Genomic DNA, 24,315 nt, shown 5'->3' with positions numbered 1-24,315 from the left:
GTGCTTCTATTTCTGTCTGTTATAAAAAGGTAGAGATGCCATTCCTTCTGGTTGTCAGGGACCAGGAATGAGTCTCCCTCAAAGAACAGAAAAGAGCCAAGGACAAACAAAGAAACTCTCTGCTTTCTGCATCTAATGGGCACCATACTAACACTTCACAGAGGCAGGCATGTTGACTCAATGGAAAGAGATTTCTAATAATTATAACAACAGATTCTGATTCTGCTGCTTGAGTAGATGTTTGCCAGGTACCTCATCTTTGTTACCTTTGCCAGTGATATAAGAGAGGGCATTGTGTTACCCCTATTTTTACAAATATTAAGCAACATGCCTATGTTCACAATACTGGTAATTTTCCAAGTCAGTAGTGGTGACCAAAAGGTTACAACTCAAATTCTAAACACCTTCAGGAAGATGTTCCCAATACAAGGAGGAGGCATGTAACATCATGGTTTCATGAAAACACACAACCAGACCCAACTACTACTGGCCTTTCTATCCTGTGCATGGCATGTCACCTATATTATCCTTACTTTATTTCATAAAAATAAGGAAGAAATAATTTCTGACTCTAGGTATTACAGGAATAACTAGTGTAGTTGGCCAGTAATTTCAATCTATTTTCTACCAAAAGAATTGTGTGAAATATCTAAACTAGATAAACAGAACTTTCAGACTACCTGGAGAAGTGTCCTAAAGGGCTTATGACCTACACAGTTCTTGACTCAAAGAGCTTGCAGCCTGAAGAAGGTATTAAGACCCCAATAATGTTACAGTCAGAGTTATCTACAAGTTGTAGTCAAATGATATTTAGAAAGAAAGAAGAAAAAGGAACTCAGTGGAAGGAGCCATTCCTTCACATAACAATCAGACTACAGAATGTCAGAAAATAACTGTTGTCTTCACCCAGTACTTATGAGCAATGGTCTCCTAAACAATGTTACTTCCACTGAGTCTGCCCACTTTCAAAATCCCTAATCTTCTACAGTCTCATGGAAATTCCTTATCATTTCCTTGACAGTTTCTTTTAAAGTATCACATGTGTCCATCTCGTCAGTCACAGAGTATCTTTCCTGACAGGAGAGACAGAGCAGCAGCAGCAGCAACAGTATCAGCAACAGCATCAGCAACAGCAGCAACAGGGCAGATGCTGGGAGATCTCTCTTGCCCTCTGTAAATGCTTGTGTGTTTATGCTGAGAGATTAGCACTGAAAGATACCTAACCTGTGTCACTTGGCTCATATCATGTCAACACCAGCTTCCTCATAACTGTGACCAGTTTGGTTCAACAGCTGGTTTTACCGATTTTCCATAGAGAAGCCTAATCGTGTGACTGGTTGGGCATTCTGCAGCTGCTTCTTGCCAGAGACAAGGCAGGCTTCATACTAACTCACTCAAACACATCCCCCCCGCTTCGCTCCAGATCTTCTGTGGAATTGCCAAGTGGCTGTTGCTCGTAAAAGTTAGAATCATACCCTCTCCTGCCTTTCTCAGCTTTCAAAGGAGAACATGAATCTATAACCAACCAGACAATCTCTCTGAAGATGCTAAATGGGGAAGTGAATAACACCTATATATGTAAAGATACATCTGTAGCATAGGAGAAAATTAATATGAAAACAGTTATTTAAAGAGATTTAAAGAAACAACCTCTTTTCAGCAGCAGATTTGAGTTCTTTCAGACAATCAATTATTCATAAATATTAGATTATCATTTTCTATTTGCATTGGAATACATGCAAGTAATGTTAAAAGTTGCCAGGGATCAGTTCCCATTCAAATCAATATTTCTTTCAGCAAATTATGTTCTTCCCTTGTCAGCTACTCCATTCAAATTAAAGCACTAATCTTATTCAAAACTGGTACTTTGTCTAAATTTGTTTACCTGGATACTAGTAAAATATTTCTGTTATACTCTCTAAAATCCTACTGACAATATAAGAAGATTCATAAAATGTCCACAGAAATCAGAGCAGGTGTCATTCGGACTAAGCTGGCTCTATTTCTCACTATGATTAACCAGCTCGTAATGACAACATTTCTTATCTTACAACTGTGGCATGAAGAGGGAGCTGTAGCTCTTCTGAGACACAATTCTGCACGCCCCAGCTTATCCACGCTCTGCGATCTCGTGTCTGTTTCTCTCTCTCTCTCTCTCTCTCTCTCTCTCTCTCTCTCTCTCTCATCATTTTAACCATTGTACCAGCTCCTTTTAAATGTATCTGCGGAGGATCTGGTCAAGTGGAGATAATCCATGCAAATCAGAAACTGGTTGTCAGTGTGTGGTTCCCGGAGAGGACTCAGCCTGAGGAGGTCACTCGTTCACAGCCGCTCCTCCCATTCTATCTCTCCCCTTATTGCAGAACTGCTGTATGTATACAGTAGCAGAAAGGACTCAATTGACTTCAACTGCTGCCTGGTTTTGCTTACAACTTTTTCTTATAAAGGAACTTACCTCCATCTGTCTCTTGAAGGTAGGAAGCCTGATTCTTCTAAAGACGCGTGTAATGCCTCTTCTGTCTGCTCATTGTCAAATGTCACTGGAATGCGTTACATTGTTGCTGGCACAGGGCGCAAATGCTGTGATTCCAGGTGTCTCTGGCTTTTGTTACTTAACGGTGTAGGTGCAATTGTTTAAGTGCGGGGGTATTTGGATGTTTATTTTCCACATAGCCAGCTTCAGTTTTACCAAGCAAGGAAGATTAGAGTGTCTACTCTCTAACCTAGAAATACAATTGGCTATCAAGTTTTCCCTCTTAAAAAAATAATAACCTCTTTAGATGGTTTAACTTCTGCCAATTACAGCCAAGTGTAAAATTCAACCGTGAGAAGGTGGCTGTGTATTGTTTGCCTGAACCTGGAACCTTCTTGCAGCATTTTCTCTGGAAAAGAAAAAAAAAATTTAACTGTTGAAATGTTTTTGACATCAGCGAGAAAACGGTAGCTCTTACTTCATTCTGCGGCATGGCAGCATGCTAGAGGCTCTATTGCTAACTGGCCTGTCAAATAGATTTATTCTGCACAATTCACAAATTACTAGGCTATGCAGAAGTGTTGCAATTAGTTGGATTCCGTTACTGTTGTTAGACGTGCTGGTAGGTATTGTTTTTAAATTTAAATCGTATTTTAGAAAACTTTACTGTAAAGGGGCTCTTTAAACCCTGCCATGTATATAGCACAGTGGAGATCGTTATTTAAGAATGATTTCAATAGTCAAATGGTTATATTCGGTTTAAAAATGTGTGGAAGTGGTTAATAGATTGTACAATATACGTCTTATTTCTGAAAGCAATCCCTTAGCTTGTAATACTTCAACTGTGTTTCCTTGAAGTGACTTGTAATAATATTTTAATCATTCCATAGTCATTTTAACTTTAAATCACATCAAAATGTCATGAAATTACAAATTCAAAAAAATCTTTTGAATTAGTACAAATATAATTAGAACATTCCAGTTGCAACGGAGATAAATGTCATCTGTCTTTGAACATACTCTTTGTTAATATGATTTTGCATTTTGACATATGGCTCTGACAAGGATATTTAATCCCTTGTAGGAGATAGAATTGAACATAAACAGTAAACAAAGTTGACAGTCCTGAAAAGAAGGGGAAAAAATGTTTTCTGGTATACCCAATCATTCTGATGTCATAAATTTCAGACTCTATCTTCTAGGTAGATACTTGTAGTTAGTAGAGTTTGGGGGGGTGGATTTATTATCCACATAAAATATCTCAGTGTCAGAACTGTGTGTTTCCTTTTTCCTTTTGGTACTGAATGCTGTGCTGAAAAGATTGCACTCTGAATTTTGAGTCCAGTAGTGCAGGGCATGGAACTCTGTCATTGCTAGCATAAAGAAGCCCATCGGCACAAGTGTTGCTACTGTACAGAGGGCTAGCTCTCTGCCTCCGGCATTTGTTAGGGTGCTATATGTAGAATTTAACAGATACATATCTTTTGCCTCTTAGCATTTTATTTGTCCTCTGGTCTGAAAGCTATTCTGCAAGGATGGGGGCTGGCATTTACAGCCGTGGGTAATAAAAACCCTTCACGGTGAGAAAAGAGGAATTTGACTTATGGCTTACCTAGCAATTAGAGTTTCTTTTCAAACTCTTTTACTGAGCTGTACAGTAAGCTGAGGCTTGCCAGGAAAGGCTGATTGAAAGTATCTGTGGGAGCCATGGGGCTGCTCTTGAATATGTCCTGCGCAGTCATTGTCATTGTAGTTTTTCATATGAGCCTCAGTACTACAGGGGGAAAAGGATTATGGTCAAGGGAGACTCTCCTACAGCCAAAGGGATTTGGATGGGAGTCCCACTCATTGCCCCAAACCCCACAGGGAGACTCAGACAGATAGAGAGTGTACAGGATAGCCTGGCTGGGCGAACTTCAGACTACTGTGAACTAAAGGGTGCCCTTTCAGAACAAAGGAAACCACAGATACTCTGTCAGCAGGCAAGCTAAGGAGAGACAGAGAAACTAGGCAAGGCACTCTTCTGGGGACCTGAGAAAATGCCGCCAACTAGACATTCTCTTTGCATTCACATTACATGGATTTGATAGGTTTGTAGGCATTCCCCCCCGGAATCCCAAGCCATCATTTCACAGGGCTATTTCAAAAGCAGGGATTTTTATAGATGCTTGCGTTTGTTTGCTAACCTCAAGAAAGTCTCCAAAGACCGACCTCCTATGCCTTTAGTCAGGTCTTACTGTGCATCCTAAATAAAATGGTCACAGCCTTCAACTCCCCCTGGGTTCCTCTGCTTCATCTGTACACTTCCCATTCCTCCACTAACTCATTCAAGCAACTGCTCAGGATAAGTTACATCCACTCCGTTTCAGTGTGCCTTGCAGCAAAATGTTGAGCACCGAGAACCCTCACGGCTGTATTTAATAGTGGTTTGTTATTCCCCCCTGAGTCCCTTCTGCTGGTTTTACCGAATGCAGTTTAAAAGATAAATTTCCATCTTAAAAGGATACTATAGGGGGTGTTAATAAGTTGTCCAGAACTTTGGGAGTGTTCAGTGGGAGTCATGGCAATGTGCAACCCTGCCTGAGGAGAAATGATCTGCACCATCAGAGAGCATCCGATGCTGCTACATCTGCACACACCCAGAGCTTCTCAGGAAGACTTTCTGCCACACTAAACAGTTCCCAGACCCTGGAACTGTTATTGGAGTGTGGATTGGTTATGGTATCCAGGGGACACTTATCAGATCCTTATTGCTTTGTTTGCAATAATTTTAATCTTCATAGCAATGCTGTCAGGTCAAGGGGACCATTGTACACACTTTGTAGATAAAACCATGAAGGTTCCGAGAAGTTAATTGACTTTGTCAAGGCCATGGAGTTGTGCAGACATGGGATTTGAACCTGCCTTTCCTTTGAAATCACATATAACGATGACTTCCTGGCTTATCGGTCAGTGTACTTCTTTCCCTCTCCCTATAGCAAACATATCTTATCCAACTTACCCATCTGTTGTCTGGACATACCAGAACTAGGTGTCTTTTTCTGGTTTTTCAACTTCTTCATCGCTTTTCCTTTTGATCTGTATTAGCATTATAGCAGTCTTAAAGAGTTATTTCACTGGTGGCATGCCAGGAATGGTTACTCTAGTAGAGTAGAACACAGAATCACATCTGTAATTGACTGGCATGTCTGCTCAGTCTTACAACAACCACCTCCTTTATTCTGTCTGACCAAGATTGACAGCTTTTTATATGTTTGAAATATCAACGGTGTAAGGAGCTTGGTATTGATGGAAATTAACCCGGGGCTTTATCTAACTACCATTCCTAGTAACTCCAGAGAAGTTCTGATAACAATTAACATGTTGAGCCAAACAACAGTTCACATAAGAAAAGTATATTCTACCGTCTTGTGGAACCATCCTTCAAATGCAGTCTGAAATAGCCCTTTCTTCTGCCGTTCTATTCACTAGGAACATCTGTATGGAAATTTCCCCAGACAAAATATCACCAACCCATTTACAAAGCAGGAGTAGATGACAGATAGCATGATAGGGAATATTTAAATATGCTGACTGTGTGCCACTCAGCACAGTTAACTGTTTTTATGTCATAGGTGTTGCCCACTTTGTGAGGCAAAGAAAAGACTCCCTCCTTACAGAGAAGTGAGAGCAGCCTTCCTTCTGTCTGCCTGTTTGTGGTAGCTTCAAACTTCCTCTATTGTCTTTCATCCCAGTGTGAAAAGATGAACTATTACACAGGTCACCCATGGGAATCTGATTCAAACACTGATCATTGACCTGTGGTTATACAATATAAACAAGCACTGGCACAGGATCCATATAAAATCTAGTAAAAAAAGATGTAGAGGCCATTGGACAGTAGTGATCGTATAAGATACATATTTATTGGGGAACAAAAGAAAAAATTTTGCCATCATTGTGTGACACTAGTATTTTTTTAAATCATACTTAAAATATCCGACAGATGGGCTGCTCTTCTAAGTCCAAATTCTCTACCTGCTGGCAGGAGGAAAGCCCAAGAATTTGTCTTTACAGCTAGTTTAATAGACCAGTTTCATATGGATTAGCCAAGTTAGATGTCAGCCATTGGAGTGGGAAAATCTGGGAATCAATTTAAATTTGAGCTTATCCTACCATCTTCTCTGCTGAGTGAGTTCAGTAGCCTATAAGGCACTCCACTCAGATTTGATTTCTCAAGTCAAATTACTGGAGTTGTATTTCCACCATGAAAGGCAAAGAGAAAGAGGCCAGAGGAAGATACATTTAGTTCAAGGTGTCACAGCTGACCTCAAGCCACTAAAAGGAGCTATCCCTCCCTGCTCAACTCATAAGTCCAGTCACTGAATTCTTTTGCCTAAAAATAATGTCAGCTCCTTGAAATTGAAAATAAAACGAAAAGACATTCCTCTCCAGGGAAGTTTGAAAAAAAATATTCAGACAACTTAATTCTCAAATGTATTAGCAGTCAGTTCAGAGTGACAGTTGTCATTACATGGGAGCTTAAAATTAAACTTCACTAGCTCATAAGATCAACTGTTTTGCAAAGAAGAGCCCAAAATTTGCAATCACATTCAGCCAGCGCCGCGTCTTTCTTGTTGTTGCTGTGGTTGGTGGTGGTGTTGTGATTGTGTGGCTCCTATCAATCTTCTCCCAGCAAAGTTAAAGAGCCCTCCCTTCCACAGCTGCCTCCATGTTCACAGTGACTGAAGTTCCTCCCGCATATCTCAGCCTTTGATTTTGTAGGGTTTGTAAAAATAATGATGATAATAATTCCTCAATTGCTGCAGCTTAAATTAATTCAGGATGAAAATCAGATTGCATTTTTCACAGATCTGGACCCTATGCTAAGCCGAGTGTCTGTGTTTAATTAACGTGTAGACAATTCACGGGCTTACTTTTTAATGTGGCGAGACCAATTTATATACTCCAATTTTGTTTCAGGGGCAATAAGAGATCCAGTTCTCTTTACAAATTATTTCAATTTTGTAAATTATATTTGTCAAAAAATATTTCTATGCTCCACCACTGGAGCTGTGCTCTCCCAAAAATATAATAGTGTACGTGTGCTCAACTTAAAAAAAAAAAAGTGTGAGGGAAGAACTAAGCCCACTGAATACAAAGGTTAAATGTGTTTCATACAAATGAGTTTCTCATTGTGACATGAAACAGAGACACAACTGCTGTAAGAATTGAGTGGAAAGAATGAGAAAATGAAAAGGCAACAAAAATCACAGAAACATGGAAACTAGTACAAGGTTGAGGAGAGCAGCGTTCTCTGAAATGGGGAAAAGGTTAGCTGATATTAAAGGATCCCGACCGAGGTGTTTCTTATTAACCACCATTTCCAGCTTGTTAACTTGTACTATCAAATCTTCATAACTTTCAGTGACGTGCCAATAGTAATTAATCTTAAACACAGCATACTCTTTGTCCCGAAGCTTTGGTCCTGAGAGGAGACAAGGCCAGGGAAAGCACTAGGGTAGGAGGATACTCTGCTGTAGATGGATGGAATTAGAAATCCTGTAACAAAGTCCACAGAGAGCATTTGTGACCATGAGCCAAGTTCGAAAAAGGAATTCGCGGACATCAACTGGGCAGGTGGAGAGGAAGAGAGTGGAAGCCATGGGCTCGGGTGCACCGTAATACAAAGCTTTTGCTGCGTGCATGCTCCTGGGAAAATGCTGGATACCTGCAATAAGATATGGCCTCAAGGTGATACCTAGAAAGGAACAACCCACAGCAGAGAGTGGGACAAACAGCAACGGTACCCAGATAGTAGAAGGGTTTCCTAACTCCTTCTGGGGACCAAGACGGAGAGGAATCAAAAATCTCGTGGTGTTTTCCAAGACTCTGGGTGGGTAAAGACACTGAGCGAAGGGGACTCAGTATGGCTGGATAGCAAAGCTCAGGCGCTCCACATGGATTCATTTTTCCTCCTTCAGTCACAGGGATGAAAAACACTATCATGAAATCCTTTTGATTAGCTTGTGAGAGGAAAAAAAAAAAAGCATTGCAACCTGGCTACTGGGATTTTAGTGGATTCAGGCAGGGATGGAGCAAGGACTGCAGGTGACTCTGTGAGCATCTTTCTAATTAACGAGAGGGGTGTGTGGCCATAGTTTAAAGTTTCACATCCTTGACTAAGAAAAGAGAGGGGGAAAAATAGGCATTTTAAATCACAGGAATGGATTTTTCAAGGGAAGCACAAAGCAGCTGGCTGACTACCGACAGGGACCTGCTAGAATCCCATCAGGGGTGCCATTTCATCGGACATGCTAAAATTCCGATGGGGCGCCATCTCATCTCGCCAGACCTGTTTCCTCATCTGGACGATAAATTTTCACGATATCCACCTCTCTGCTTTATGGCAGGGAATGAAAGCAGCTGCTGTCGGCCTAATCCTATGCTGAGATTACTCCCCACGCAATTTTTTTTCTGTAAAAAAATTATATTCATGCTTTGCTCTATGCCATTCATAGACAAAACAATTCCGATGTTTCATTTTGTAGCTTAGAAAATAGCTTTATGGAGCAAGGAAGGGCTGATTCTAATCTGTTACTAATAAAGAGCCTCAAGTCCTTTGGATTTAAAACTCTCTGGACCTCAGCTCAGTGTGACACACCCACCGAAGCCAAGAGCAAAAGGTTCTTCCGGTGCTAGATGTCACAGTTATCGTTTTGATTAAAATTAACAGTTTCCCCTAACTCGGCTTCTCTGGACTCAATTTAACATCATTGGGCCTAATGACTCTGGACCGGTCTGAGTTCATGTCTATGGCTCTTTCAATTCAGTTATTTTTATTTTATATATTTGAGTTCATGTGTGCACACATGTACCTGGTGCCCTTAGAGGTCAGAAGAGAGCCGTGGATCCCTGAACCTGGAGTTACAGAGGGCTGTGTGCTGCCATATGGGTGCCAAGAATCATCTCTACGTTCTCTGGAAGAGCAGCCAATGCTCCTGCCAGCTGAATCACTTCTCTGGACTTTGTGGCTCTGAAATTAGTATGTACATCCCTGTTCCGAGTCAGGCCAGAGAAGAGCACTGGCCCCTGTTCACAGCCATGCCAGAGAAGAGCAGTGGTTGCTTGTTGCCAGCCACGCCAGGGGAGAACACCCGCCCCTGTTCCCAGACACACTAGGGGAGAGCACTGGCCCCGTTCCTACCCATGCCAGGAGAGCACTGGCCCCTGTTCCCAGCCACGTCAGGAGAGCACTGACCCCTGTTCCCAGCCATGCCAGGAGAGACGCTGACCCCTGTTCCTACCCATGCCAGGAGAGCACTGACCCCTGTTCCCAGCCATGCCAGGAGAGACGCTGACCCCTGTTCCCAGCCATGCCAGGAGAGACGCTGACCCCTGTTCCCAGCCACGTCAGGAGAGAGCACTGGTTGCAGATTATTTTTTTAGTCCAGTTGATAAACAGCATCTGTCCAGACTACAGGGAGTTTGCAGAACCCAAGCTCGAAAGGCAGACTGGCAACTTCTGAGAACTCTGAATTAGGCAGATGTAGACTTGTTCCTAAGAATTCTGTGTGTGAGGCACGGTGAATGTCGAGAACTCCCATAGCTTTGTGGGCTTTTGGCGATCTCTCTGAGCACTATGTTAATGAGTTCCTTAAACACAGACTGCCATTGATTTCTTCCTGATGTTCATTGATTCCTCTCGACATTGCTTCATGTATGTATTCTCCCCCAAACATCTAGTATCGATATTTCTCTCCCTAGAACTCTGTCCCCAATCCATTATAAGCATATCATTAAAACCTGTTTAATTTCCTAAGAAAGATTACATTAAGAGCACTGTCAGGGCCATTATGCCAATAGCAAAAGATAAACATGTATTTGGCAGTGCAAAATGCTATTATCTGTCGGGGTCAATCTGTTTATTTTACTTAGAGCAATCTGCCGCCACCACCACTGCCACCCAATGTTAGTCACAAAAGCAGATCCTTCTCTGCCAGGAACTGTTTGGAGGAATTCTGACAGCGAAATGCCCTCAGTCACCTACTACTGTGACATAATCTCTGTTTGTGTGTGTGTGTGTGTGTGTGTGTGTGTGTGCGCGTGTGCGTGCACCAATGAGCATGAAATAAGACACAGACTAAGGATCATGTGTTTCAAGCTTTACAACATTTTTATGCTTTTGTACATAAAGAAAAATAAGGATAATTTGATGAACAGTGGTATCTCATTTGTAATACCTGCTTGGAGTAGAATGGAATGACCGGAGAAGGGCAGCATGGATTATAGGAGTCTGCTCTATAAGTGCATGCTCAAAACTGCTCTCCCCTTAAGCGGTGTCCACTCATAATCATCTTTATTGATCTAAAGACAACGGAGAGGGAGAGGCAAGGCAAGAAAGGAGAATAAAGAGTTAGGGCTCATCTTGTTCTGGATGCAAATATGCTTCTTTTCTTCTTTCAACTTTTTTCCTTGAGACAGTAGTTTCTAAATATATCTGAGCAACACTGCTGGCTGCCAGCTGCTATGGGCATGAAGTTCCTCTTTAATGAGATGAAACAGTATCAGGAAGTGAACTCGCCCCACGCGCCATAGCTGACTTTCACGGGGTCTCTATGTAGCCTACGATGATCCGAAATGGAAATGAATTGAATATTCAGGCACAGTGCACCAACTCTCCTAAAAAATAATTTCATCTGACTTCATTACATGGTGATCATTTCCTGAATGCCATAAAACGCTGAGGAAAATAATCAAAATTGATGTGTGTATTGATTGACATGCTAGTTTTCTAAATAGAAGCTGGAAATATATAAACAGCACTAGGTCTCTGCAGCTTTCCACAGGCTGGAGAATTCCCTCACTCACCCAGCCCTCACTGGGCCCCAGGATGAACACTTCTGAAACCATTTCTCAGCGGTCCATTAGGCTCATCTTTAGTGTGATTCAGAATTTACATGTGTCGTTTGCATAATTTTGCATGAGAGTGTCTGCTTTAAATTAGGTAAAGGTCAACGTCATTCATAATCAAGAGGAAGGTGGATTAAAGGTCATAATTCAATTAGAAAAAAAATTCCTGATTAGCTGTAGAAGTATGCTCACGTGATTCGATATCGTTGAATAAGTGTGAGGCACAAGTCTACAAACTGGCCTCAGCGTGAGAGCATTCCAAGAGATTTCTGTCAAAAAAAAAAAAAAAAAAAATCAGACTCTCGCCTTTTTTAACCTAGCCTATATAGAGATACTTCAGCTGATTCTCTTAGCACTGGGTGTCTTTTATAATGTCATTTGGTTTTAGGAATGACATAAATGACAATTTTATCTGCAAAATAAAGTGGTAAGTTATAATGAATTAATAATAGGTGGCAGCTGATCGGCCAGCCACACGGGGCCTGAGGTTACTTCTCCCTGAGGTGGTTCCCAGCTCATCCACACTGTTTTAAAGCCCGGAGTTGTCACAGATAATCTCTGTTCTTTTATAGCCATTTCCTAGCTCTCGGGACACTCACAGTGCCTATAAACCCTTTGGAATTTTGACATCTCCGTCGTGTTTCTGTGATTAGGACACATAGGTTGAAAATAAACGTAGCTAGCGGCAAGCAATTAGCTCTTTTGATTTGTTGAACTTTTAAAAGTGTGTTTGATGCTAACTTGAATAAGTGCAAATTGGTGGAACACAAACAAACACCGAGTTGTCCACAGTCAGTGTGAATACCGAAAGGCAGATGCACCTTTTGCTCGTATTGGGCCATTTGCGATGGGTCCCTACGTGCCCACGTCAATGTTCCTGTAGCAGTCACTGAACTGAGGCGTCCAAAACCAGTTACCTCACCTCTAAACATGTCCTTTTCCTTGCTGTGGGTGCTTTTGGCTTCAGGAACAATCTCAGTGTCTCCTCTTGTTTTTCTGTCTGTTCTCTTTGGGGCCAACACATCTCAGGACCAACAAAAAACAAAGAGGCATTTCCTTTGTAAGGATAGATTGTTTATTTTTCCAAAGAAAGTCAAAGATTTTTAAAGAAGCTATACAGGTTAAGTGGTTTAAGCAGATTATAATTAGTTAATTTTGTTAAACATAGACTGGATCAATTTTACATTATTTTAATTACCTTTTGGAATAAATGGTTTGGTGAACAAATTCACTTGATGTTCAGGATCAAACAAAATTACCTTTCCTCTGGGTAGGCTTAAGTTTCACAAAATGATGTGGAAATGACCGCCTTTGCTTTCATCTAAAAATATCTTTGGATTTAGAAAATGATTCAAGGCGGATATATTGTATTGTGAGTCAGTCATATGTTATCATTTTCATTGCTGGTCCTCCTTTTTAAAGTGGAGAATAATGAGAGTCACTAAACAGACGTCCCTATAAGGAAACTCTGGGATCACTACCATCTCTTCCTGAGGCTGACCCAGCTTCAGATCTGCAAAAGGCTGTGTATTGTTTTCTGGTAAGGTTATGATTTTGATATTTCTGAAAATATGGAAGTGAGAATATTATGATTATTCAACATAATAAACAAATCAAGGCATTTCACATCTGGATTTATATCTACGGGAGGGAGAGAGAGAGAGAGAGAGAGAGAGAGAGAGAGAGAGAGAGAGAGAGAGAGAGAGACCCTACCTGAAATTAAGCAGTCCTTGAGTTGCAAACACTAGCTCCCAGGTAGTTAGAAGGAAGGTAAACAAACAAAATGAAATGGTATAACTTTTGCCCACATCCCGATTTAGAGAATATAAGAAGTAAATGCTGAGGAAATAATTTGCCCTTTTAAAATATGTTTTTGTATATCTTATGTATGTGCATGTGAATGTGGATATGTGAACTGTGCGAGGACAGGAGTCTTCGGAGGTCAGGGGAGTGGTTGGATCTGCTGAAACTGAATCTGGAATTGGAATTGGTAGCTGCTGTGTGGATGTGGGTGCTAGGTGCCATGCCTGGGTCTCCTGCAAGAGTATTGTGCACTCTTAAGCACTGAGCTATCTCTCTCTAGCCCAGTTTATCCTTCTGAAATCCTACCTAGGGTCGATGTTTTATCCCAGTGCCCAGTGATACCCATGCTGTTTTTTGCTACAGTCCTAGTTCTTAAATAGCAGTGATTTTACTTCTTAATGGATATTAGTTTAGGACACATTGTAAAGTGAACCGCACCCCCCCACCCCCCGGCCAAAGCCTTGTCCTCCTCACTAGTTTATGGAGAAAAGCTACATCATCCAAGCAAGATTTCTTCACTCTCTGTTTGATTTCTACATCATTTCTCTCACCATCTCTAAGAAACATCTCCCATTTTGTATGGAGTCAGTTCTTATTCCTCCCTGGCTCAGGAAATCTGTTGCTGACACCATGTTATGACAAGAAAGCTCCTTTGTGTCACCACACTGCTGTGCCACCACACCATTGTGTCATATGGCTCTAAGACTTGATCTTCTATATCCCATAATGCACCATGAATATCCTGGGACGTACACTTCCAATTGCTAATACCTATCATTGTTCTATAGATATAACTGCCCAAAACATCTGTTTTTCAATGAAATCAGGCTTACCCCTAGATACTCTACGATACAGGATGCTTGACGTTAGCTTAAGTAGAGGTTAAGATGGAATTTCAGCATTGCAAATTAAGTGTGTAAATTATAGATGCTGTTCTGAAAATAACATAACTATATTTAAAATTTTGGAAACATTACCATTCATAAGTAAGGAGGTCTGCCTAGATAATTAAGGGTCTCCCTACATATTCAGTTACATGCATTTAACTGAAAATGTATTAAAACATTATGTGTTAATTAAACATAGCATGATTGTATATGTATATAAATAAAAATTACCATGAGGTATACATTTTAATGAAAAAATTCAATGATAATCTTATAAATACATACATATATCCAATTGAAACATATTTTGACATTTACACCATTAAGTTCTCCAAACTCTAATGATTGCATATATTGAATAAATGAAATATTATATTTACAATAAAATAAAAAAAACTCGTTTTCCGCCTTTAAAGAACCTGGGAACATTTAATGAAGTCACTATCTTCTATGTTTTGTTTTTCAATTTCCGTGTTTTTAGCTGTGAATATATTCAGTAATGTAACAGATAAAGAAAATGTGTCTTACAATTAGCTAACAAGAGTGTAGGTTAGTTTGCTGACTGTTAATCAGTACCAATCCATGTATCCCGTTCACAGCAACTGTTACACTTTTTACAGCAACATTTGCAAGTAGCATTTCATAACATCATTCCCCTTTGTCTGTCTATAAACAGAGTAAACCCTACATCTGGCATACCTGTAATTAATTCTTTTGAAGCCAAGGTAAACATTTGGGTAAACACCAGGAACTTATTTCGGCAATCCTTAGGGACTTAAAGCTCAACTCCCGCACCCATAGACATAGGCTTCGTTTCAGACTCTGTCTCCAAATCTCGAAGAGCTTATTTAATAGTCTAACCTTCAATCTCACCTGTAAATTGGGGATAGTATGTAGGAAGGACTTAACTAGTGCAGTACATGCATCAGCTTCTGGTAAGCCTGAGATGCAGAAATAACTGTGACAGAGACACCACAGTGGCAGAGCAAAGCAACCCAGCCCCTCCTTGCAGTTTTGGAAGTAGATACAATAATATGCCTGTGACAAAATTCTATTTTTACAGGAACTTTTTACAAAAGAAGTCCGGGGCCAGTAGGATGGCACATTAAGTAAAGGTGTTTGCTGCTAAATTCAATGACCTGAGTCTGATCCCAGAGACCCCCACAGTGGCAGGTGAGATCCAACTTATACAAGGTGTCCTCTGTTGTCTACGTGGATCGTGGCTAGCGGGTCATCTTCTCACATGTAAATGAGTAAATACTCTAAGATTTTTACTGTGCCCATAGTATCCATAGCTTTTTTTCATGGTTTAGTAATAACTCAAAACACCTCTGCAGTGGGTAATATCTTCAGTTGCTTTCTTCCTCTCAGCCATTTTTTCCTTCTACGCTTCCATTGCCGGTAACATTTGTTTTATTCCAATCAACGTTGTGCTGTTGCATAGCACTTTGAAAGAGTTTAAGACTGGATTACAGGGGTGTCCTTCTTTAGTAAATTCAGCTCTTCCTCTATTTCACCGATGACGTCGCCGATGACGTCACCGTCCTAGACCATCATGCCATACTCTTAATAGACATCTATGCATTTTTTACAAACGACTGTGAAACATGCAAATTTCTCATAGAAAATCCCCCCATCTTCCTGTCTTCTCCCCTGTTGATTCTGGTAGGAGAGCATGGTCAAAGTATCTCTCAGGGTCCTGTGTCCTCCATGCCCATCTCAGAAGCAGGGCTCAATAAATAACTTCTGAATGAAGCTACAACAGTGAACGTTTGTAATGAATGGTTATATATTGGCTAAAACAACCATAAGTCAAATTATCGTGAGCTTTTATGGCATCCATTCATTTTATTCCTTAGATTGAGAATTGTAGAGCAGCGTATGACACATGTACTATTTTGTCTTCAATGCCTCCTGGGCCAATTTCCTAAAATTGTTCTTTGCCTCTTTATATGAACGTAAAGAGCAGAAATTTATAACATACAGCTAATACAAGACATCGGACATTTTTAACTTTTTAATTAATTTTAATATGATTCAGGAATCACTGACATGTAGCTATAATTTCAAAATGTAAGATAACAAAATCCGCTGGCCATATACTTGCATGAGCTATCCTCCTCTACGAAAGAGGTAAATGCTGGACTACGCATGCTGTTAAGCTTATTGATAATATGCTGTTAAACTTATTGATAAGCTCGTATTTTAAGTCTGCATCCTGAGAACATCCACGGTGTGAATAAAGCGGCGGCGGTGTAATGTAATTTTGATCCCTTACTCTCCTTTTCTGCAAGGAACTTAAACACAGTAAGTAATACATGTGTGCAAGAAGCAGGAAAGGACACAAAACAGGTAATGCGTGAGCACTCACAGCCAAGAGCCACATGCATAGCTGGAACATGTAAACATGATCAGACTCCATTCCACAGAGCCACCAAAGGGGCTAAGCAAAGCTTCAAATGCCACTTTTTCTAGCAGGGAACTTTCATGGTAGAAAAAAAAAGATGTATAATCCCGGTTAATGTATAGCCATAAGTAAGCCACAGATGCTAAGAAAGAATGCTACCACCTTAGGCTAAACTGACGGGCAGAGAAACACCTGGTTCCATTTCTTTCTCCAATGACTGGATGACACCCTACACGTTACAGTCCCTTCTCTACATTTATAAAGAACACTGAGGAAGGTGTGTGACAATGGAGGGCCAAGTCAGAGAATTACAAAATTGTCTCCTCTGAGGGACAGAAGTGGAGCAAAAGTATTAGCCCTAGAAATAAAAGGGTGAACAGAGAGCTGGTAAATTACTGGAGTGGGTCAGTCTGGGCATCAGTCAACAAACATTCTGGAGCAAGCTGTACTTATGTAAGGTAGGAAGAGAACATGAAAATATTGATATTTCCCCCATTTTGTTAATGGTCTCCATGCTCAAAATAAGAAGATGGGTTTTAAATAAATAATTACCCAAGCAAACACACGGTAGGATATAATCACAAAGCAAGAAAAACTAAACAGACTTCTTCAAAAAAGTGGTATTTGCCTCAAGTAGATGATGTAGCTAAGAGGGGGGATCTCTCCCACGCAAGAGCATACCTCATACACGAGTCACACAATCAAAACCAAAGTGTCCAGAGCTTTTCAAATGAGGACTAGAAAAGGGAGTTTATCAGAGCCTGATGAAGAATAAGGTAGGGATAGAAATGAAGGATCATATGGGGGCTTTGGTGCATCTGAAGGCTTCTCCTCTAAGTGCCAGGAGAGGCTGTGAAGAGTGTAAGGGATGAAAAAGGTAGACCAGTTCACTTCTGTGAAGCTTCTGTGCAGCTAATGGACTGGAGAGCGGCAGAGCCACAGAGAGGTGTGAGCTACAGAGAGGTGTGAGCTGCAGAGAGGTGTGAGCTGCAGAGAGGTGTGAGCTACAGAGAGGTGTGAGCTACAGAGAGGTGTGAGCTACAGAGAGGTGTGAGCTGCAGAGAGGTGTGAGCTGCAGAGAGGTGTGAGCTGCAGAGAGGTGTGAGCTGCAGAGAGGTGTGAGCTACAGAGAGGTGTGAGCTGCAGAGAGGTGTGAGCTGCAGAGAGGTGTGAGCTGCAGAGAGGTGTGAGCTGCAGAGAGGTGTGAGCTACAGAGAGGTGTGAGCTGCAGAGAGGTGTGAGCTGCAGAGAGGTGTGAGCTGCAAAGAGGTGTGAGCTACAGAGAGGTGTGAGCTACAGAGAGGTGTGAGCTGCAGAGAGGTGTGAGCTGCAGAGAGGTGTGAGCTACAGAGAGGTGTGAGCTGCAGAGAGGTGTGAGCTGCAGAGAGGTGTGAGCTGCAGAGAGGTGTGAGCTGCAGAGAGGTGTGAGCTACAGAGAGGTGTGAGCTACAGAGAGGTGTGAGCTCTCTCCTCCAGAGGTTCCTGAAGCAGAAGAGGCAAAGGAAAAAGTTATTTGACTTCATGCAGAATAGTAGAAGAAGACTGAAAATGATCCCAAAGTTCTGTCAGAGGTGGTGAGTAGCAAGAGACCGTGGTGATGGGTCAGATATGATTGGGAAGAAGGAGATCTGATACCAAGTAAGATGTCCATGTTCTGATACCGTTAACTCAAAAACCTGCTTCAGAGAGCAATGTGGTAAACAGCTTTAACACAGAAAATAAAAAACAAAACAAACAAATGCAACAAACAAAACAAAACAAAAAACTTGTTTTGGCTACAGTAAGCGTGAGAATTTGGATCAATTATTTTTTAAAGGAAGTAGCAGAGAGGCATAGGAGGAGAAGGTACAAGAAGAAAGGAAGATGGAGGAAAGAGGGGGAGAAGAAGGGAGAGGTCTGAAAGAGGAGATGGAGAAAGAGTCGGCAGTAGGAGAAGGAAGAGGAGCAGCCACAGGAGGCAGCAACAGCACTGCCTGGCTGTGAGACATTGCCATATTGTTGGGGAAACTATTTGTTGAACTGTCTGGCAAAAGAGAGCAGAATGGTCCTGTGTTCAAGCAAGTCAGTCCATCCCACAAATGTCAGTTTTCCAAGGAGGTGAACCTCAGCTCAGGTAGTGAAGGAGCTAATTTTTAAAAGTTCATTCACTCTAGAAAATAGTAGGGGCTGTTTTACCCGTAACAACTCAGATGGCAGACCAGTCTACCTGAAATGTTTCCAGGGTTGCAGCTGAGAGGTGGTGTCACCGTCACCTCAGGCTGGCCTCCACTCACAAGCCTTCTGCCTCCACAGCCTCATGCTGGGACTACGGGTGTGAGCAATCACAGCTGGTGAGATGCTATAAAGCAGGTGGTTCTCAACCTTCCTCTGGTCGCATCCCCTAATACCGTTCCTTGTGCTGTGATGACCCCCAAGCAGAAAATCATTTCATTGCAACGTCACAACTGTGCTTTTTGCTATTGTTATGAACCCTAATGTAAATATCTGATATGCAGGACATCTGGTATGGGGGTCCAGACCCACAGGTTGAGAACCACTACTCTGTAGGGGTGGCTATGTTCTTGAAGACTGGGCTCTCCACCACTGTTATTCTTTGATATGGGTGTTTTTGTTTTTATTTTTGTTTTTGTTTTCGTCTTTGTTTTTTAACTGCACTGAGAGAAAGAGAGTGGTACCGGGAGATCAGAGATCAACTTTTTGGAGTTGGTTCTCCTTTTCTACTCTGGAGGTCCAGGGGGTTGAACTCTAGTTGTTGGCTTGTTAGCAGCCACTTTTACCAGCTGAGCCACCTGCGGTACCCACATCTATTTTGTTTAATTAATTATGAATGTCAAGCTTAAAACTGTACGAGGAAGACAAACCATCTTCCCTCAGGCCTCTGCGAATGTCTGATAAACTATTTAATTGACTATTGAATCTGCAGTGAGCCAGCTATTGCCTGTTTCTTTCTTGTTGTAGTAGTAGGAGTTGTGGTGGTGGTGGTGGTGGTGGTGGTGGTGGTGGTGGTGGTGGTGGTGGTGTTTGTTGCTGTTTCTGGTTTTTGTCTGTTTGTTTGTTTTTAACTTGCACACATTCCTCCCTTAGTCTCCTGAATAGAGAGGTCCACCCTATACCAGCAATGGGCTGCAGAAGTTAGAAGCTCAGGGCTCTCTCATAATCGCACCACCTCCACCACCACCACCACCACCACATAAAAGTCACTAATTTGCTGTGGCTTTTTTTTCTTCCTGTGCATACACTGAGCCTGAAATATTCTTCTCAATGTATCGCCCCCAAATAATCAATACTCACTGATTGGCATTGTCATAGAGATGATAATGATTAAATCTGTCATCGTCTGGGACCAACTTTTTGACTCACTTCAGATCCCACTGAGGATGAGACAGTCTGATAATTTTTTGAGGCCTGGAAAATCTTGCTGAGATCCTAGATATCTGGAAGGACATTTCCCTACCTCTTTATTGAAAATACTTTATTTCTCTATTCTAAAAATAGCTTGGGATATTTAAGCAGATTCCTTACTGTGGTCCTTACTATAGCTACAAACAGGTGGTAGCTCTAAGTTGGACATATTATCTTAATGTGTGATTACATCTTATGCAGACTGAGAAAGAGAATCAGTTCTGTGGCCCAGATGTAGCCTGCTTGCCAGAGACAGAGGCCTCAGGCAAAGGATGCTAACTAGCCCTCAGAAAAACAGAAAAAGAAAAAATGTAAAAACTTACTGTTCTTTCTACAGACTTTAATCTGAGGCTCTGAGTGTACATTTCATGGTTGTGGTTCAGGGTCGGTACCTATCTCATCCGAGCTCAATTTTAATATATCTGGAGTTTTTATTTTTCAAATAAGATGGTCTGTTAAAAATGGTGCTCTGATTTATTAATAAGTTGGTTCAAGTAGATTTTCATCTGGGTCCCAGGCATAAGTGCTCCATCTAGTTGATAAATCTCCACACTAAACACAAACCTTGTTATTAGTCATATACTAACTGCCTTAATGGGCCATTCTTCATGGTCTTTACCAGCTATCAATTGATCTCTGGGACTCAGATGTCACACAGCAGTGTCACTATGTTCAAAGAACCAGAGTTTAAATGAGCTAAAATAAAATAAAATAAAATAAAATAAAAACAAAAACAAAAAAACATTAATTTTCACTAGGGATGGAGACTTATTAAGCATTGTAATAAAAATATAAAGAACAAATGGTACCTTGGGAGTTCTTGTTTTTCACAACAGCAAAAAAGGATGGAAATCAAGCCAGCAGCCCTGTCTTCAGTTCGTAAGGCTTTAGTAAAGGTAAGTCTAAAAATTCTATTTAGATTTCTGGACAGTTATATCTTAAGCCATCAGAAATAATCAGATAGGTTTTAAATCAGCTGGGAGATAAACTGATCGATTTTGACCTTGTAAAACATGAACTCTAGAGGTAGCTTAATTTCCACACTTATCGCCGCTGATTGCTTCGCCACTTCCCCCTTGCTTTCAAAGAAACTCCATCAAACTCAGGTTTCTCTTCATAAGACTGGCAGGCCCACACCACTCAATGAAAATGAAACTGGAAATGCTTAGAAATGAAATGAGTTGTTTTTGAAAGAGGTTCTCCGGGCAAACACTTCCTCCCTAAGAGCATAAAGGCGAGGCCTTTTTCCTTATCGGATGCTCTACCGCGGCAGCGTTAATACCCCCATGTTTTATGCATGCAATACAGACTGTTTCTTGGGAGTGTAAAAGCTAGGCTGGAGAACTGAATTAAGTTTGCTGAGAATGGCTGGCGAGGGATGGGAGAAGGGTACACACCACTCAGAAAAACCACCCTGCTCCTTTATCTTTTGGGGAGATCTGAGGAAGCCTTTCTTTTGGAAAGCGGTCAAAGACAGAGCCGATGTGATAAGTGAGGTTCAGTCACAGAACAGGTCCGCCTGTGTCGGAAATCCGTGGTGGGAAAGGAAGGCAGCCTATGCCAGAAACTGATTAAATTTCAGTCGTCTATCCCAAGCAGTCCCTCATTGCTTGTAAAATGCTCCGTATAATTACAGTAACTATGGGTTTTCAAGGAATTTACACATTACCCTTATCATGGGACTTTCTTTGTGGGTGCATTTCAACTTTAAAATCAATATCCCTAAAATAAACTTTAATAAGATTTATTAATTTTATCTATGTGGACCTTTTAAAAGTCAATATCAATACCTTCTCCAGATTCCTCTTGGCATTTAAGAAGCTTAGATATAATCAAATATCACGCCCTCTGTATGTTACACCACGAGTGTGCCAGGGCTTTGCTCTTGTGTACAGCATCGCCCGGTGTTAAACTTTGAAAGAGTTTGGGATCAATACTAAAGACTGTTTAAAATGTGGGGGTCGCTCTGGTGCTCAATCCCGGGTCAGTTGATAAAGCCCATTGGCTGCTTCTTCAGCTATTGTCTTTCTCAGGCCCCAATTACCCTCAAAGTTACTGGACAGCTGCAGCTGACCTTACACCAGGCTGGTGAAAATCGTCTCTTTGAAACCAACCTGCAGGCTCAAGAGGGCAAAAGACAGAAACAGGCTTTTAGAAAGGGGTGCCCAGAGAACAGGCTTGCTTTCATTCCTTGCAAATACAAGCAGAAACACTTCGAAGACACACTGACTTCAAACCTTCTCCCTTTACAGAAGCAATTGACGACCACCTTGTCTTTACAGTAGGCTTCAAAAGGGAGGAATCCTTGACAAATATCACTAGATTACTCCTAAATGCCAATGGTCCAGGATATTAATTCATGTTCTTTTGCTATATCAAAATGCCTAAAGATAAGTAATGTCATAGGAACAGAAAGGTTTGCTTTGTACTTTAGAAAGTTTGAAAGTCCAAGCTTAAACCTCAAGTCCGAATTCTGCACATAGTTGTGTGAAAGATGACAGTATCATTCACAGAAGAGGCTTAAACAAGTTTGGAGCGACTGTCTAATTCAGTCTCCGTACACCTAACCCAGACTCACAACCATTAAACTTTTTAGGGTGTGAAGGGCGATAGCTTATGAAACAACTCCCACGCCCCTGTCCCCACCCACTCCACGCTCCCACTCATGCCACGCCACCCCTGCTTCCCAAGTGCTGGGGTTAAAGCTGAGTACCACCACTGCCTGGCAAGGAATGTCGCATTGTCATCAAGCAATTGTTATTTTAAAATTTTTAAGAGAGTCAGAGAGAAGGAACATCAGTTTTGTGCCATAAAATATTTCTAGTCATCCTTACCCAAAATTTTAGTAATCAGTCTGTAATGATTACTCCATGAAATATTGTGATTTCTGCCTTTATTTTTTCCTGACTGTTATCTAACAACTCCCTTGCATTCCTTTGCATATTTCTGGTGCTTAATTTTTAATTTGAGTCAAGGTGAAATGAAAATAAAACTGTTATTTTGATTAAATTGCTCTTAAATAAATAACAATATTTTCCATCATCCAAGAGAGCTTTTTCTAGCTTCTATCTGGCATGTGCCACATGCCAGTCAACTGGGATGCTTGTGAGATTAGCAGCTATTAAGATATGAGTTGTCCGAACTGTGCTTAGCATCTCATCTGCCATCATCATGATGAGGATGACCCCAAACAGCTAAATAGATTAATGCTTTACAGGAAAATGGGGTCAAAAGATAATCTCACATGCTGGCCCCATGGGGATTAATTCAAACAGATTTCTACAATGGTCACATGTCACCAAATGGTACACCTGACATCAGATCAAACTAAAAAAAAAAAAAAAAAAAACAGGTCACACATCCTTCACATCCTTATATCAACACACACAGGCTTGTTCTGCCTTGGAGAGTGTTCCGATGCTGGGAACACACAAAAGTGAAAATGTATCTAGCTATAGTCCCAAAGGAAAAAGGTATCCTCACTTGATCAGAGTCAACCTTCACTGCAGGGGTTAATTATGGAAATTTTAGATGTACCTAAAACAGGTATTATTATTTAAAAGTAAACTGCCTTTGAAATACATTGTTATTAATAAATCCTTCCCTTTAAAATATTTATTCATTTTTGTTTTAGTGTATGAATGTTTTGTCTGCATGTAAATAAAGGCACCACATCCACACCGTGGCAGAGAAAGACAGAAATGGGTGTAGGATCTCCTTGGAAATGGAGTCACAGGTAGTCCTGAGCTGCTGTATGGATGCTGAGAACTGAACGTGAGCCCTCTGTGAGAACAGCAAGTGCTCTTCACCACTGAGCAATAGTCCCTGCCCCTGGATCTCTCCTTACACACTCTGTAATGACCATCTATGTGTCCAAAGGCTGATAACACCATACTTAATCACCATATGCTCCAGCTTCTAACAGAAGCCTCTCTCAACAACAAACACCTCCTTGTCTCATTCGGAGCGAGTGGCTTCCCACGTTGGAGGCTGACATCTACCTGCATTTCACAGAAGTGCAAAGCAAGTGTTGAGTTTCTACCTTAACGGCACCTGCTGCGAGCATCTGAGAAAAAAAAATGGAAGCAGCGTGGCTCGAAGGATGCTTTTGAGGAAGTTGGGAACACATATTAATAGCTCTCGCTGGTAGCATTTGAAAGTTTAACAACAGATTAATTTGGCTAATAAGTTCACACACGACTCAAGCATAAATTCTGCAAATGCTGGAACTGTTTCTAGACACAGTTCCCTGCTGCACAGTGCCTGGAGCGGTGCCTGGCCTCGTGTGTGCTCTCAATAAATATTCGATGATGAACGTTTTTTGTTTGCATCAAATCAAAGTATCCAGCTGGTGAAAGGAGGGAGGCTCTTCTCCCTTCACTTCTGGACACTCACAATCCGTTTAGCTGCTTCTTAAAAACAGAAATCCAGGTAGCATAGAACTACCCTGG

The 24,315-nt window shown here is 41.3% G+C and overlaps 2 long non-coding RNA genes across 10 annotated transcripts in view; one reads left to right on the top strand and one right to left on the bottom strand.

Moving 5' to 3' along the window:
• The window catches only part of A630039O03Rik, a 68,773-nt gene extending 50,455 nt beyond the window's left edge, over nt 1-18,318 (bottom strand). For all 8 annotated transcript variants that reach the window (XR_376220.3, XR_867740.2, XR_376219.3 and 5 more), the window contains exon 1: nt 2,456-18,318. This is a non-coding gene — a long non-coding RNA (RIKEN cDNA A630039O03 gene). The remainder of the gene's footprint in view (nt 1-2,455) is intronic.
• Gm30382 overlaps nt 1,977-24,315 on the top strand; it is a 264,413-nt gene continuing 242,074 nt past the window's right edge. For both annotated transcript variants that reach the window (XR_001784032.1, XR_001784033.1), the window contains exon 1: nt 1,977-2,474. This is a non-coding gene — a long non-coding RNA (predicted gene, 30382). The remainder of the gene's footprint in view (nt 2,475-24,315) is intronic.

Source organism: Mus musculus, chromosome 3 (genome assembly GCF_000001635.26).
Source record: "Mus musculus strain C57BL/6J chromosome 3, GRCm38.p6 C57BL/6J".
In the NCBI taxonomy this organism is placed as follows: domain Eukaryota; kingdom Metazoa; phylum Chordata; class Mammalia; order Rodentia; family Muridae; genus Mus; species Mus musculus.
This window is presented reverse-complemented; position numbering and strand designations above follow the sequence as displayed.